General features: G+C 40.0%; 1 protein-coding gene and 1 long non-coding RNA gene across 2 annotated transcripts in view; both read left to right on the top strand.

Annotated features, from left to right (window-relative positions):
- The first annotated feature begins 3118 nt into the window (after nucleotides 1–3118).
- Nucleotides 3119–6768, top strand: LOC137182093 (uncharacterized). Its single transcript, XR_010928241.1, has 3 exons — nucleotides 3119–5815; nucleotides 5894–5928; nucleotides 6747–6768. It is a non-coding gene; the product is annotated as an uncharacterized lncRNA (long non-coding RNA).
- An 8933-nt stretch (nucleotides 6769–15701) lies between these two features.
- klhdc8a (kelch domain containing 8A) overlaps nucleotides 15702–17061 on the top strand; it is a 38393-nt gene continuing 37033 nt past the window's right edge. Inside the window, exon 1 of the mRNA XM_067588383.1 lies at nucleotides 15702–16559. The gene's annotated coding sequence lies outside the window, so the exon portion shown is untranslated. The remainder of the gene's footprint in view (nucleotides 16560–17061) is intronic.

Genomic DNA, 17061 nt, shown 5'->3' with positions numbered 1-17061 from the left:
CTGTTCTCTACAGGCTATGTCAGCCGCTTGGGATTTTGGGCAGCCAGTGTTGTTACAAAGATATCCAGACGTCAGGACTGAGGGTGCTTCCCTCGGGAGATAAGGGAGCTCGATGGGTGACTGCCTCGCGGCATGATGGGGAACAGTTTACAGCCAAGGATGAGGCATCGGGCTGCAAATCGTTCTTCATCTGTAGAGTTGAAGGTCAAAAACTAAAGTAGTCTAGACTCACAGAGGGAGATTTCATCAAAACGTGACTGACATGCACACATTTTAAGCTCTTAGTGCTCACTTATTTTTGCCTTCTTATTTCCAAGACATAGACTAAGCATATCATATTTAAATGCTCATTATATCTTATATCTTATATAATACATACAGTATACTGTATATTTATTAGAATCACCAACAACAACCAAACATCAACAACCAAAAACATCGGTGTGGTTGACAAAAGCATAGATGTTTTTTTTGTGATCAATTTTTTATTGGCATTGAAGCATAATTGTACAGGGCTGGGGTTATGAGTTTGATAGACCACAAAGAAAGTAAATGAATGTAATCACAAATGTCCATGTATTAACCAAAATAAGATTGACAAACATCTGCTCTGCAACTGCATCTGTTTTGCAGCTCCATAAACCCCCCTCATCCCCAACAAAAGCCTAATGTGAAATGGAATATGAGGAATATGTGGTAGAAATTAATAAATATTGGAATATTAACCACATGTATTTTTAGCCATGCCAGCCATGTGGCTTTAGGATTAGAAATGGGTCGGTCAGTCAGTCTAGCACTTTGGTCCAAACTGAAATATTATTGGATACTACTGGATAGATTGCCATCACATTTGGTACAGGCATTCATGGTCCCCAGATGATAAATCCTACTGACTTTGGTGATCCCCTGGCTTTTCCTTTAGCGCCACCAACAGGTTGACATATGTATTTTAAGTGAAATGTCTTGACTAATCTTGGATGGATTACCGTGAAATTTGGTTCACTCATTCATCTTTACCTTAGAATATATTGTAATAACTTTGGTGGTCTTCTGACTCTTCATCTAGTGCCACCATCAGGTAAACATTTCACTTTGTCCAAAACTTTACCATAAAACCAAATTTTATATATATATATAATTTATATTCCAAATGTTGAATATGAGGTGGATATTATACGCATTTTAATTATAAACATTTTGGTAGATAAACACTATGCATTGTTTACTGGTCTGCTTTGTAACTATTGGCAGCACTGTTTTCATGAAGTCTCATGAATCTTGATAGTCATACTCATCAACACACAGCAGATCATCAGACTATCTCGGTGTATACATGTACATGTGTGCAGGAATTTGTACCTGATCACTTCATCTAAACACCAAATCCTCAGTAAGTCCTCCGCCTCAGGACCAGACTGGTATTTGGATTTTATAGTGCTACTTCTGTCAGCACTGTGTCCGGTAGATTTATTGGAATGTTTCACCACTCGTTACACTGTGGACTCACACTTCCAAGGACATGAAAAGACAGAGTCGGTAATGATACATCTCTCGTCTCTCAGCAAGCAGACAGGAAGGAGATTTCACTGTCTTTCCAATTCTGATGCAATGTCTTATTCATTACAAGCCTATTGCAGTCTCTCTCGTTTCTTTTTTTAGAGCCTACAGGGAAATGTACATCTGATATGGACTGGAATTGGAATTAATTTTTTTGCAGGAGCCGACTATCCCGCATATTTGTGTGTTTTGGCGTGGCACGCCTTTAATGCGTTAAAATGGTAAAGCTCCCTATGGAAGTAGGTGAGTGCCGATAGAAGCCATTCCCTGGTGTTTCCCTCATGCCGGATGTTTGATTTTCTCTTGTTTTTTACTCTTTCATCCTCCCCTCTCTGGTACATGGTGTGTACCCCATTCTTCCACCCTCATCTCTGTTTGTTCTGATAACGAGCATAGAGGCGCACTCAGCCTGCCCACAGAGAGAGCGACAGAGAGACACAGAGGCAGAGAGCAGAAGAGAGAGTCGGGGAGTAGAGAGAGAACACTCTGTTTTCATAGGAGACTCCTTGTGTTCCACTTTTGCCATAATGGCCTATTTGTGTACGACAATCTCACTCCAACACCTCGCCTCTGATGCCTGGTTTATTTTAAACAATGCAGCGTATGCTTCCCCTGACATAATTATGTACGTGTGTGTGTGTGCGCGCTTGTGTACGTGCATTTGTTTTAATGTGTGAACACGTGTCTGTGTGCATGTGTTTTTCCAACTACGTGGGAGGCCAACACCCGCGCCTCTCATCTGTCAGCTCAGTAGGGTTGCTATGGGAACGACAGAGGGCTGACAGAAGTAATGAAGATGCTCTGAATTGTTGCTAGATGACCTTGAAAAAGCCAGAGCAGCCTCATCTGCAGATAAGAAGCACGAGATACAACGTTGTTGATCGTGCAAACGGTCAAAGAGTTACTTGGAAAGGGGGGGGATGCTCCCACAATGCACTGCGACATGTGTCTCTCCTGCTTGTCTCTCAGCAATTTCAAGTCACCCACTTTATAAACTTCTTTAAGAGGCTTCTGAAAGGACTCGCTGCACTGCAGTGGTGGAAAGTAACTAAGTACATTTACTCAAGTACTGTACTTAGTACAGTTACTTGTATTGTATTTCCATTTGATGCTACTTTATACTTCCACTCCACTACATTTCAGAGGGAAATATTGTACTTTCTACTCCACTACATTTATTTGACAGCTTTAGTTACTTTTCAGATGAAGATTTGACACAATGGATAATATAACAAGCTTTTAAAATACAACACATTGTTAAAGATGAAACCAGTGGTTTCCAACCTTTTTCAACCTTCTTTCCTCTCCCATTAATCATCTCACGACCCCTCAGATTTATCTGGTGACCCTTTGGAAGGGCCCGACTCCTAGGTTGGGAACCACTGGACTAAACTAGCTAACTGTATATAAAGTAGTTGAAACTAGCTCCAACTCTAGCAGCTACAACAGTAACATGCTGCTCTAACACTGATGCTTCACTATTAATAATCTAATGATGTCATATATAATAATATATCAGTCAGAGGGGCAAAACCGCTACTTTTACTGCAATACTTAAACTACATTAAACTACATCATAATATGTATGTACTTTTACTTTAGTAGGATTTTTCATGCAGGACTTTTACTTGTAATGGAGTATTTTTATTTTGCTCTATTGGTACTTTTAAGTTAAGTAAAGGATCTGAGTACTTCTCCCACCACTGTTTTATTGGTAGCTGTTTAATCGCTGCCTGCAGATGCTTCCTTCAAATATTCAAACTACTCCTTCCAAACCGAGCTGAGGCCCCGTTTTACACACAGGAGTACTGCAGATCACCAGAGTGCTGGTATTAACACTCAGCTTTTAATCAGAGGCTGATGGAGTGGCATGGAAGCCAGGTGGAGGCTCTTTCTGGGAAATTAGTGCCATTAACTGATCAAGTAAAGCAGCCGAAATGCACGACAACAGCAGCTGTACTCCCTAATGGAGTGGAACTGCTAATAACTCCATGTGTGTGCATGTCGGTGTGTGTGCATGAGTGTGAATGTGTGAAAAAGAGGTACAGTAACAAATGAACAAATGTGCTTGTGTCTATGTGTGTGCGCATTCAGGTCCATGTGTGTATTGGCAGAGGAAATGAGGAATTGAGGTCAGAGGAGGTGCAGACCTACTTTGAGAGATTCCTGTTCGTTTGTTAATGTCAAGCAACCGCCATTTAACACTGATCCCACCTCCTCATTGTCTTGTTCAGATTGACCTCTTTGACCCTGTGTGTGTGTGCGCGTGTGTGTGTTTGTTTGTGTGTGTGTGTTTCAACCGCCACACCAATCAACGCTGGCACCTTTATTGATTGCACTGCACTCTGCTCACCTTTCCACTTGTTTACTTGTTTTAGTGATTAGCCTGGCCCCCGGCAAGCTGAAGCTCATCACAACAGCTTGCGAATGGAAATGGGGGAAGTGCTCCGGGTAGGAAGGTCAGCAGAGGTGTGACGAAAAGAGAGGAGGCGAGAAGATGAGGGAACGAGGAGGCGAGGGAATGAGGAGATGAGGGAAGAAGGCGTGAAATCCCATGATGGGTTCTGCTCAGCATCCTGAGGATTACAGCAACATCCACATCCACCATTGAAGTGGAAGGGAGTGTTCCTGATGTACACACCAGCGCTTTTCAAATGAAAGATCCTGCACTGGAAAGAAAACAAATGTATACTTTCATAAGATGAGTGCGGTATGCTCATAGACAAAAGTTTTATTTGGTGGGTTTTATTTCTTTGCACAAAGGATAAAAGGCAGAAACCAGAGGAGGGGATGGCAAAGGTAAAGGCAGAGTATTGTCAAGGCATGGCAAGCTATGGATTTTTTCACATGTCAAAGCAGCGTGTATGGGGCTTTATAGTCATATTCAGTATTTAAAGTGTTTGGAGCGTGGTATTTTATTTTAGGTTATTCAAAACCAAAAACACAATAGCAAAAGTGTATTTATCTGGTCTAACGTAAGCTTCAAACAATAGCATGTCTGGCTGACTAGCTTACCACACAAAGTAGTAACACATATTAAGGCATTAAATATCTTCTGAAGACTTTTTTATCTTTAAATTATTTAAATCGAATTATTTATAGGGAATTGTCTGAAGTAGCTCATAATAAAAGAAAAAGTTGTTTTTACAGTGATTATTACGATTATAATGGCATGCATTATTACATTAATCCTTACATAATATCAATGTTAGCTGTATAATTTGTTTAGTTATCATTTACAAATAACTAGTTTTCATCAAGATATCATAATCATAATTTTATGATGCAATTTATACAGTGGGCTATATTTGGGCTAAATGAAGACCAAAGCACATGTCCATCTTGGACTAAATTAAGACCAAACTAAACTGCCCAAACGTAGCTAACCTCTATTTTTGGGATAAATAATGGCCACAACTGGCTGACCTGATTTAGCCCAAAAAAAGTCTGTGGACGTTTGGTGTTTGGTGGGTTACTTCCAAGGCCAAGCAGCATTTCATACTACAGTAAATTATTTTGTGTGTTTACAGGCTATGTTAAAGGGCTGGTATTGGACACAAGTAAAATGAGTTTTGGAATTGTAACCCACATGGATTATAGGGCTACAAAACCCATATGTGATTTAGAGAAGTAGTTACATGTTGTTCCCACAAGGGGGCGCATATACATTGTGCGCCTGTTATGTTGAGGGAGCTACGTGCCCTCTTCGTTTTACCGCAGCAGCACTCCCAAATACAGCAGACGTGTGTGAGCATCATGAATGTATAATAAAAACTGGATAGGGCGTCGCCGCTCAGCCTTGCAGCCAATTTTTCCCAGTGGCCACTCGCGGTATTGCAGTGAAAAATCCCCCTGCGGCACAAAAAGGATTTTCCCCATAGACAACCATTGTAAAAGAGATGCCAGTAAAACTGTTGACAGGACCCCTCGAACTGCAAACAACTTCAATTATGAACTTTTGATCCCTGGAGGTTTTATGTTTGTAAAACTTTCCTTGAGCCAAGAAAAGCGATTTAAAAACCCGTGACGTCATCATAATGTAAAGTCTATGGGCCGAGCGGGAGCTCGCGGGCGGGGCCAGCGGGGGAAACACTACTGCGCATATTCAGTGGGCCGCACAACGCTGAAGCAAACCCGGAAGCTAGTAACTTTTTTGGCGTATGCGCCAGGCGAACAATTCCTATAGGACTGAATGGGCGGCATTTTTAGTCCGGTATCCAGCTCTCATGTAAACAACAGAAAAAGCGAGCATTTCCTGGTATGAAACACCGCAAAATAGTCATAAAAGTCAAATTAATGTTCATATAACAATGCTAATAATTTGGTCTTTTAATAGAGGTCCATCTGTGAGCGAGAGGGAAACAACTTCCGGTGAGTTGCCATGTTGTCTGCTAGTCTGTTGTTGTTAACCACTGTTAAGGGAAGCTGCATTAAACTTACTGTTGAGTCCAGATACTTTTCATAAAAACCAACCGGTGATTGTGGAAATGTGGTGTAATGTTTATCACATGCTTTGGTGCAACTGTATCATTGTATTTACAGTCTGAAAAGATCGCTAGCTGCTAATCGCTAATCGCTAGCTGCTAACGGCTAAGCTAATCGCTAGCTCTGGCTAATGGAGCCACCGTCACTGTCAAAACTTTAAAGCACCATTGCACTGTTTTCTAATATTGAAATCGTTGTGTTTGAATAGGAATTGTGCACTTTAATGTTTTGAAATGCCATTAAATGGTAATTTAACTGATTTTGGTTGCTAGATATACATGTTAAGTGAATCACAGATAATTCAGTTCATTTTCATGATTAAGTTACTAAATTAGTACATTAAAATGATGCATAAAAATGTAACAATACAGCAAATAATTTAGGTAAATGTTAAAATATTATTTTGAAATTCATAATAAGCCGTCTGTTACTTTAAGAATACAAATGTTGATGTGACAGAGGGAAAATTCATTGTAAATAATTTATTGTTAAAGTTAAAAAGACATCTGTTTTAAAGAAATTCATGGTAAATTGTTCATGTTAAAATTACCAGTTGTTAAAATATGATCATTGTAGTACAAGTATATCCTTAATTGTTGGTTATATGATGTATGATATTCTGAGGGAGAAAAGACCTTAATGAGATCTCATCTTAGATACATAAAGAGAACTGAATAACTTATTATCCTTCACTATCTGTGTAGGTTGGTTTTTTTGTGACCAGAGCCCAGCCTGTGACCCTGTGACCGGTTGGAGAAACAGTGTTGGCCAGACTGTAGGAACTGCCCACAGAGGACATCTGATTTAAAGTGATACCCATTTTCATTGGGTTACAGATAAGACACACATTAATTATCCTACCCGGGTAGTAGTGATAGTAGTGACATTAGATATTTGGAACAGATACAACACAAAACAACTTTGAACTGAACTCTTGAGCTCTTTAATCATAAGGAGTCCCTACGGATTAATGGGACATTCAGTGAACTAAAGAACATTTCATTGGAGGTTTTCCACCTCCATAACAGACTATTTCTGTTTATTTTCTTATTTGATTTATTTATTTTATTTTTTATTTTCCATTCTTTAAAACTGAAAGTCTTGTGTATTATTGTTTATGAGTCGAGGCAATAAATTGTCACTGTTCAACCGTACATTAATTCATTCCCTGAATTATTAAAGACAATTGCTCATTGGACCTAGTTAGATGTTAGTGTCTGACTACTACTATTGGTTAGCACTGAGGACGCTACAGGATGGATTAGGATGATGATGGTGGCCCTCCTGTGCTGTAAAATTACTCATTTATATCTCCGCTGTCTTTTTAACTTATTTGAAATTTTAAAATTCACAGCTCAAGAGCAAGCGGTGTTGAGGCTGAACTTGTTATACTATGTCACACCAAGCAGAACAAATCAAATATGCAGGAAGCTTTAGCATGAGGCACCGCCGCACAGCACTATGCTGAGTGCGTACGTAACTTCTGTCGGAGTTTGCATTTCAGCTAGATGACAGCAAAGCAAGACACTGGAAGTGTGCTAAAGCTAAGCTAGCAACCTCCAGCTCCAGTTAGGAAACGATTTTACAGTTCTGAAACATCCTGTTCAATTCTCACCTGTGCAACAGCAAGTTCTTCACTTTTATTCATAATCAGACTCCAGATCATAGGCCGCTGTACATCAGACCGGCAATACATCATCCAGAGTAGGCTCTCATCACCACGTCCCTTTTTCAGGGGAAACAATCCTGTGTCCCCTGTAGACCTCAACAGCATAAACAGAGGAAGTTGAAATATGTCTCCAAACTTTAATTAATAACGCTATGCTGAAGAGTTGCTGTGTAGTTGGTTGTGCGAACAACAAATCCAAAAGCGCTGATCTCCGATTTGTTCCCCTTCCATGTCTTATAAATATCCTGATAGAAGGGCTGTATGGCTCCAAGCTACATGAATCAGAAAGAGAAATAGGACATTGATGAAAATTAAAGGAACGTTCTAATGGCTTTGGACACAGATGAGATGGAATTATTGATTTTTTTTATTGCTCATGATTTTTTAATATGATTATTAAGAAGGCAGAGAAGAGCGCACTAATGAGAGGTCTTCTGGCCACTTTATGTTTCTATGTTTTTATTGTGTGCTACTTAACCCTGTAAGCTTAGTTTAGCTTATTTTAGGGGGGCAAAGACAAACCATTTTTAATCCATGAATTTAATATTAACAGCTGTAGCCTAATGTTAGGAGTACAGATGCTTGTCAGCCACAGTACATATTGCAAGGGCAGGGCAGTGGCAGCGAGACTGTGTGCGCTCATCCGCTTTGCAGAATTAAGGTAGCTAATAATTGCATAAAGATTCATAGCTTCCTGTAACCTACATTATATAAAGAATAGGTTGTAGTGGGGCCCGGGTTCTTTGTAGGCTCAGGTTAGACTGACCAGGCTAATATATAAGCTATAACATAGCTTGGTCAGTTGTCAGAGCACAGTGCTGTTGCTAGCTAGCATACAATTTGTAGAGCAGGACTGAAAAGTAAAATATTTCGCTGATAATTTGCTTATCTGGAGACTCAATAAGGTGTACATCTAAAATAGATGTACGGGTAAGACACCTCTGATCACGGTGAGTGGAGGAACATGACTGCAGATGTATCTTGTGCATTCTATGGCAGGCAGAGTAGACATATATTTACTTGACATAGTGTCTTTGGGTCATTTATAAACTAATTCTGGTGTATTTCTATTGGTTTTGTTTTGTACTGCTATTTTAGAATATGGGGCGGGGACGTGTTGCAAGCCAAAGTTACCAGATGTGCTGGTCTGATGTATGTACTGTCTTACGTCTCCAGCAGCAGCCATAACTCCAGGTAAAGATGCGGTGTAAGGGAATTTGCATTACTCATTAGGTCGTATTCCGATTGGCTGGGAGTGAAGGTGGGGGCCACACCTCCAACCAATCAAGTAGGTGCTCATTAATAATGCTGATTTTATGTAAATAGCTTGGGAATCAGCCTGCTGGAGGACAGAGGGGAATCTAGGCTGTGTTTAAAATAGACCCTATTTATAAAAATGAGTCAAAAAAAAGGCCATAATAGCAGATATTTAAAGAAAGAAACAGCACACCTGTTTTGCACAGCCAAACAGGATTATCTTATGAAAGAGTGAAATAAGAGTTTGATCTTTCTTTAGCATACTTATGGGTCTAACTCGTTAGTTACAGGACTAACTAGCTTTTCACTCTAACGGTGCTTCTTTTTTATTTACATGTCTTCTGCATGGATCATCAGCGGGTGAGGATGCTGACTTTTTGCCTGGGACATGCAGCTTTAGTCTCAGTCTGTTAGCATGACATCATGTATGTAGTCATTAAGTGCATATTGAACGAACGGTCAAAGATTTCCACAATTGCAAGCTACATTCATTCCTCTATGATTGTGTTCTTTTTGTTGTAGAAAAGCCTTTAAAACAGCATGTAGACCTGCACTGAAACCCAGAACAAGACTAGAAAATACAGTTTACAATACAAAATCTTATCTTGAGATTCACTTATTAGCCTTTCCTGGCGCTTTCACCTGCATCTCAAAATCTGCATCAGCTTCTGAGTTGTCAGTCTGTTGATAAAGACCATAAAATGAAATTGAAAGCTCAGAAAAACACTATAAAGCAAACTTTGAGTTAAGATTATCATCAAACTACTATTTTTAAGGCTGAGAATGACCTTTCACTAAATATAGTTTCAGGTCCTTGGAATCTGATTGAAATATTAGGTTAAGATCATTCCCTATATAACCAGTTTAGTAATGATCAAACTGTGAATCAGATCTGATTATTAATAAAGACCAACTTCAGGAGCTAATGAGATCCAGATAATAAATAAAACAAGGAATAAGAGTGAGTGTGTGATGTGTTGACAGTCTGTATGTGGATGTGATAACATGAAGTTGTTATGGTGAACAGACAGCAGGTGATCTTGAAGCTGCGAGTTGTTAGAGTAGCTGCTCATGTAAACATGGACTTTTGAATTCAGCTAAGAGTCTGTTACGCAAGACAAAGTGAATTCTGCTTCATGCATGTATTTTTAAACACTGCCCTGTGTTCAACCTGCAGTTTTCAGTTTGCTTTGCTATAATTATTATCATGGCCTCATTATGTGCGTATAAACTCATAGTGTTTTGTAGGAACAGCTGAAATCTCTACATATAATATCTCTAAGAGGTGTAGACACCCAAACAGCTCCTGTGTAATTGAGGACATCAGATCTCAGCCTGCCGTGTCTGTCGGTCCTTTCAGGGAAAGGCAGAGCAGTCTCAGCTCTCAAATTACTTTCTCAAGTCAGATTGGAACAAAAGCTGTTTGACTCAAACTTGAAGGTCATAACTGAAGAATTTATTCATTGTTTCATCTCTTCCTGGGACAGAACAATTACTCCTCTATATTCTAATCTTGCTATGCATCCATGTACACTTCTGGCAAACTTCAAAGGGTTCCTTTGAAAAACAGCCCTCCTTCGCCCCCCACCTCCATAACAAATTACCATACAAAAGTCTCCCAGCACAAGACGCTCCACTACACTGAATCTCTTCACAGACGGGGCTCCGCTGGATGATTGAAGTCGAGCTCTCCTGAATTTCCTCAGCTCGCCTCCGTGATCAAAGTGGATGAAGGCAGGCAGTTAGCAAGACGGGCCCAGAAGTGAGGCTGTGCCTGGGGCTCACTGTGTTCTGTACATGGGAAAAGACTTCCCTGCCTTGTACCCTTCACTCTGCAGAATATGCATTGTCTGTAGCTCACACACGGCATGCCTCAGCTTCCCCAGCTTTACTTTTACTGATTGCTGTGCTTAGTAGTTGTAGTAGTAGTAACTTTTATGAGTTTTTTTTAAACGTTGCCCATACAGACAGATTATATAGTGTGGGCTTCTAACATAAATGTCTGAGGTGAATACATTATCAGAAGTATGATGCCCCCTCCTGCCTCATCTTAGTTCAGCAATGGTCCCATGTGAGAAATGGAATGTGGCTGTGATGCTTTTTAACATTTTATAGCCTGTCATTAGCATTCTGCAACTTTGCAAAAAATGGTTTTAGCTTCATATTTATGGTCATGTATGACATTTACTTAGTAAACTAAGTGAAGTGTCTTTTTTTCTTTGCTGCTGGATATTCACCCTGTTTTGCACGTTACACTACATGGCCAGACATATGAGGACACATTGACATTGCACCCAACTGTGTGATTAGAGAACATGTCATTCCAAATCTATGGCCATTTATAAGTCTTTGTATTATCCTCCTCCTTTTCTAGTTTCAGGCTTTCCACTAGAGTTTGAAACCTGACTGCAATTGCTGAGAGTGCCGACTTAAACCTACCCTGGTTTTTAGGGGGTAAGGTCGGCAACTGATGTTGAGTGATAAGTCCTGGTTCTCAGTTGGTGTTCCAGTTAATCCCAAAGGTGTTGGATTGGGTTGAGGTCAGGGCTCTGTGCAGCTCTTCCACACCAAACTGGGAGAACCATTTCTTTATCTACTTGGCTTTGTGCAAGGGAGTATTGTCATGTTGAAACGGGAAAGTGAGAAATACAAACTGTCACAAAGTCGGAAGCATTCTATTGTCCAAAATATCAGGGCATGCTGTTGCATTGAAATTTCCATTTAAAGGAATCATTTTACATTTTTAGAAACATGCCTATTTGCTTTCATGTTGATAATTATATGAGACAATCAATACTACTCTCACAACTATGGAGCTAGAGCCAGGAATGATTATCCTAGCTTAGCACAAAGAATGAAAGTGAGGAAAACAGCTAGCCTGGCTCTCTGAAGCTCACTAATTAACACCTTGTATCTGTTCTGTTTAATCCGTAACAAACACATGGATATAAAAATGTCAAATCGTGGTTTTACTGGTAGTTACATGATAAAACTATTTGGCAACCACAAGTCAGGTACAGTGACTTCCCAGATTCTTGTCACTGTGAGGTTGCCAGGCAAGACTCCAGAAAGTCACTACCTTTTTTCATTTTTGTATAAACATTAAACAAAAGAGATACAACATGTTAAAGTAGGGCTTTAGAAGTATTGGTAGGTATATGTTTTAACCTTTGGACAGAGCCAGACTAGCTGTTTTCCCCTGCTACCAGTTTTTATGTTAAGCTAAGCTAATGGCCTCCTTGCTCTAGCACTACACTTTGTGCAGGCATGAGAGTGGTATCAGTCTTCTCATCCAACTCTCATCTAATGTTGAACTATTCCTTTAATTGGAAGGAAGGAGCTTATCCAAAACCACAAACAATACCAAGACCAAAAAAACACAAATGTAGGTTTATTTAGATATTAAAGGCCGTATAGTGTGTTTTGACTACACTCCTCCATTCATGATCGAAGTAAGACCTTCACACTCTCAAGTTAGCCTTGATCTGGGAAATCCTTATTCTGCTCATTAAGCCCTTAATTGAATCATGTTAGGTTGAGCTGAAGCAGTGACACACAGGGTAGGTGTTGCTGTATGGATACACTCAGCCCAGGATTTCTCTCCATATTAGATTATTCCACAACTCCAATGCCATCATTCATTGAAAATGCAGGAAACAGAGTTCCCAGAATAGTGCTGGGTGTTGAGGTTGGGGTGGTGGGTGTTGGTATGGAATGTCTGACTTTCATATAGGATGACCAAATTTGCATCCCATCCCAGACCTGGATTAAATGTAAGCCTACCTTTATCTTTAACTGTAACCACGATCTTTCCCTAGCTTTAGCCAAATCCAAATCTAGTTGCATAACCCTAACCACATCAGTGTTTATTTGCCATAATGACAATATTTCCATACTTTAGTTGTCATGTGCAAATATTCTAGACAGCAAGAATTGACAAAGAACTGACATTGGGCATAAGAAGACGTTGTCATTAAAAGGTTTTGCAGAATCGTCCAACATTGCCCCTCTTGCCTGGATATAAGGTCGATCAATCCAATGTTAACGAGTGACATAGCCCTGTGTGTGTGGTCAGACTAATGGAATTTATTCCAGCTTCCTCTTTGTGTGGGAAAGTACTATGAAGTCTATAAATATCTGTTGGAGTGTGCAGTGTATGGCGCAGCCACAAGTTTATCTGATTGTATTATTTATAAAAGACAGTTGGCTATATTGCCCGGTTACATAATGTCTGTATAAAAATAGGTGACTGCAAAGCTTCTTCCTTGCTTGGTAAAATGTGTTTGTACGCTGAACTGCACATCTTTTTCTTCTGATGTGTGTGGTTTTTTTCCCCCAACATTCAAAATGCAACTGAATCAGAATGTTACAAGGAAAAAAAGGAAAACAGTATGGCATTCAAGGAAAAAGCTAAATTGTATCTTCCTGTTTACAACATCTGCTACTACTACAAACAACCACTGAAGCATTCAGCCATACATACCAATGAACATGGGAACCACTGTGTAGACAGTTCTTCATGAGCTGACTGTTTCTTAGTTAAGTGTTTGTGAAAGTAACAGCCTGAAGCACCAGAACCTGTGATCTACAGATGGACAGATGGATCATTTTGGTGCTTGAGTTCTCAAAAACTAACATGTAAGTTGAACAATAGAGCATTTTCTATAAAACTGGGAATACTCGTACAAGTAAGGTTTAGCAATTGGTTTGCACAATCTGAAAGAACATCCTGGCAAGTAAAAACTGCTGGCTGTAGACGGTTGGAATCTCAGTTGAATTATAGATGTAGCAGTGGATTCCTTTCCCCCAGACCAGTGTTCTGCTCCGACGGAAACATCAGTGATAAAGAGTGACATGTCGACAAGCCAATTATTTGACTGGCCAGCTGTCAATGGCAACAATATCTCCAAAGTCATCTCTGTCTCAGGCCTGGAGGCTTCAGAGAACCAGAATATGAATTGACAGGAGACCACATGGACTCAAGGCTCTAAGAAAATAATGCGCTAGTTTGCCTTGAAAAGGCATATTCAATGAGCTGCGAAGAACAGATGTGCATCAAGAGGGCAGTGGCACAACTGTGTGTGTTTCAGTGTGTGTGTGTGTCCAGAAGTAAAAGAGAGAGCATGATGGTGCTGTAATCAGGCTAGGTCCCTGGAGGGCAGACAGCAGCGCTGACAGCGAGTTGGTACCCATCTTCAGAGCAGGATTTCTGGGCCACAGTCCTTCTGTCAGACTTTAAAAAATAGCTTGGTTGGGGGTGGAAGCACAGACGGGAGGCAAAGAAATTAATGCAGTGAAAATAGGGGAGGCTTGATTTTCTGGAGGGTATAGGAACTGCAGTAACACACACGCTGGACGGTCTATCAGCCTAATTGACACAGTGTAGATTTGGACTTAGGATGATGTACGGGGATGATAGCAGCCAGTAATGTGGTCCTTGGTGGTTTCTAACTGAACAAGGCACCGTCTGTAAATCTTGTAATGAAACATGTTCCCTTTGTACATTTATTAATCATTGCTTTTGCAATGTTGTGAATTCATTCTTAATAAAGACTTATTTTATCAGTTTCTCCTAATTAATCTGTAAAAATTCATAGTAAGATATAAAGATGCTTTTTCAGTCTTTTGAAGAATATTTCAGAGAGTAATTTCAAAAAGTACTTGTATTTACTTTTATGTATGCTTACCCTCAGGAAATGTTAAGAGTACTTCATCAATAGCATTGCACTCCAGTAACATCAGATCCATGATGGATCTGAAAAAAAAAAAAATAGAACATCAACATTGATGGAGCTATCCTATTTTTTTATTCCATGCATTCTTCTTGTCAAAACTTGGTGCCTACATAACCCACAATGCAACTCAACTACTGACATTTCTGTTGGAGATTTGGGTGTGTTATGCAAGCAGTGGCTAATGTAGTCTGGAACTGCTAGCCTCCAGCAGAGATGAGGAGCGGGCTACAGAGGTCTGGTAACCTCATTTCTTTCTAACTCCTCACCTCCCTTTTTTTTCTCCCAAACTTGTAGTCTTCAGCCCCCCGCTGACTCAAATTTGTTATTTATTTCACATAGCTCCCTCTGGAGCCACAAAAGGCTTTATACAACTTTTTACAAATATGCAGTAGTACTCCTCAACACCCGTAAACACACTTTGATGTGTAAAATAAAGTTCCCCTTTAGGAAGTTAGAAATTAAGAGTAAAATCCAAACTGACTCTGTACTGAACTAGCCTATAGCAGTAAACTCATCAGTGACTGAAGAAGACATTGACTGACACCCCACCCCCCACCTCCCAAATAAGTAGTGGTTCCTCCAACATGTGGTGCTGTTTTTGCAGTTTTAAAATAGTGTCTCTTCAAATAAATGAAAAGATACCTACATAGTCACAACCATACAAAAATGGAAGATGGCAGCCACCTTAAAATGTGTGTGAAGTCTGTTTCTGTTGGTGCAGTCACTCAAGTGCAGATAAGCATTTTTCATATCAAGAAGACCTCCCTCTTATGTGGCTTTCACTGTATCATCTTACTAAGCCTTTAAAACTGCATTGAGGAATTGAAAAATGCTGTTCATGGTGTATGTGGGTGCTATTCAAGCAGATGGCTGCACACCATGACACAAAGGGGTATTTTAAAGGCTGCTTTCAATATTTGTAGAGAAAATGTATTGAAATTTGACCTCTTACATTACAACAATAAATTTAAAAAAAGATTCTGTATTTCTTTACTATTACTTTATTAGCAGCAGAATGGAGAAAGCTTTGAAACAGCATTTAGACCTTCATGTTGGGAATTAAACAGTAAATGACCGTATAAGAAAACTGCAGGCTATCTTTTTGGTGTCTGGGAGGATACATTAGGGGGACTTGGTATCATAACCTCAATATTTTTAAAATCCTGGCTACAGCATTGCTCACTGGCTGGAGTCATTTCAGATGAACTGATAATTTAACACAATATTTTGTCTTACTACAACAAATGGTGTTAAAATGGGAGAGTTGTGGTGGTAGTGGGTTGTCTGTGGAGCTGTTCAGTGGTCAATAGCAATACAGTGGCTGTTCTGTATGTGATGCCAGTATAATTCCTATTTCCTTATAACCCATACCTTTAGATTCATCTCATCTCTAAAATAGTCATACTATGACCTAAATGAGCTGAAAGACCAGCACTAAAATTCATCTTTCAATTCAAATACTCGAAATAGTGTCAGTGGGCTCCCCTTTACCAAATATAGGTTATTATCACAACACAGAACAACACACAGGCTCTCTCCCTCTCTCTCCGGATTGTACCATTGAAGGGATGAATTGTGACTTGTGCGATGAAAGCCGGAGATGAACACTTCATCTCTGACCCACATAATGGCGATTTATCAGGCTCTTTAAGCGGAGCTCTGTCGTATTACAGCCGGCTCCTCTCCCCTCCTCCGCGGCCAAGGGGCTTCCAGCGGCTCGCCTCGCCTCCCATCTTCCTCCGCCTGGACCCGACTGCTCTCCTCTCTCCATCTCCATCCAGAGAGAGGAGAGGAGGGAGAAGGAGGAGAAGCGGCACACATACACACCGAACGAGGAACGACGGAAAACGGAAAAAGTAAGTAGCTTCAGAGAGGAAATAAATGGAAACGCAGCCATTTAAACAGATTTACACGACTCCTGGCTCAGTTGAAAAGTGATGTTGGTACTTGGACTAGCAGTATTTCGTTACACTGCTCCTACGTTAGGCTACCCAGCAGTCAGGAAACATCCAGAAAGTTACTGTTTTCTACCGTAAACTTCGGCTGTAAGAGGAGACTAACGCACATTAAGCTAGTGCCGCGATAAGATTAATGTAAGCTAACATTAAAAGTATTTTTAGAGAAGGGTGACATCTTGTTTTGCTTTATTGCTAGATGCAGTTTTCATGACAGTGCAGGAAGTCAATACACCAAGCCTAATACACTGTAAGGCCACTACAGTGGGGCATAATAGTGTAAATGCTGCTCCTGTTATTGACGTTGAGTGTTAAACTGTGATAAGTTAGCAGCTTCTATTACAAATATTAGGATAAACTTAATGATAAACTAGGGTCTATGGTAAGGTATTTGTCGAATATT

The sequence above is a fragment of the Thunnus thynnus genome, chromosome 4 (assembly GCF_963924715.1).
Source record: "Thunnus thynnus chromosome 4, fThuThy2.1, whole genome shotgun sequence".
Classification (NCBI taxonomy): Eukaryota; Metazoa; Chordata; class Actinopteri; order Scombriformes; family Scombridae; genus Thunnus; species Thunnus thynnus.
The sequence above is the reverse complement of the archived record's forward strand: the minus strand, read 5'-3'. Positions and strand labels throughout refer to the sequence as shown.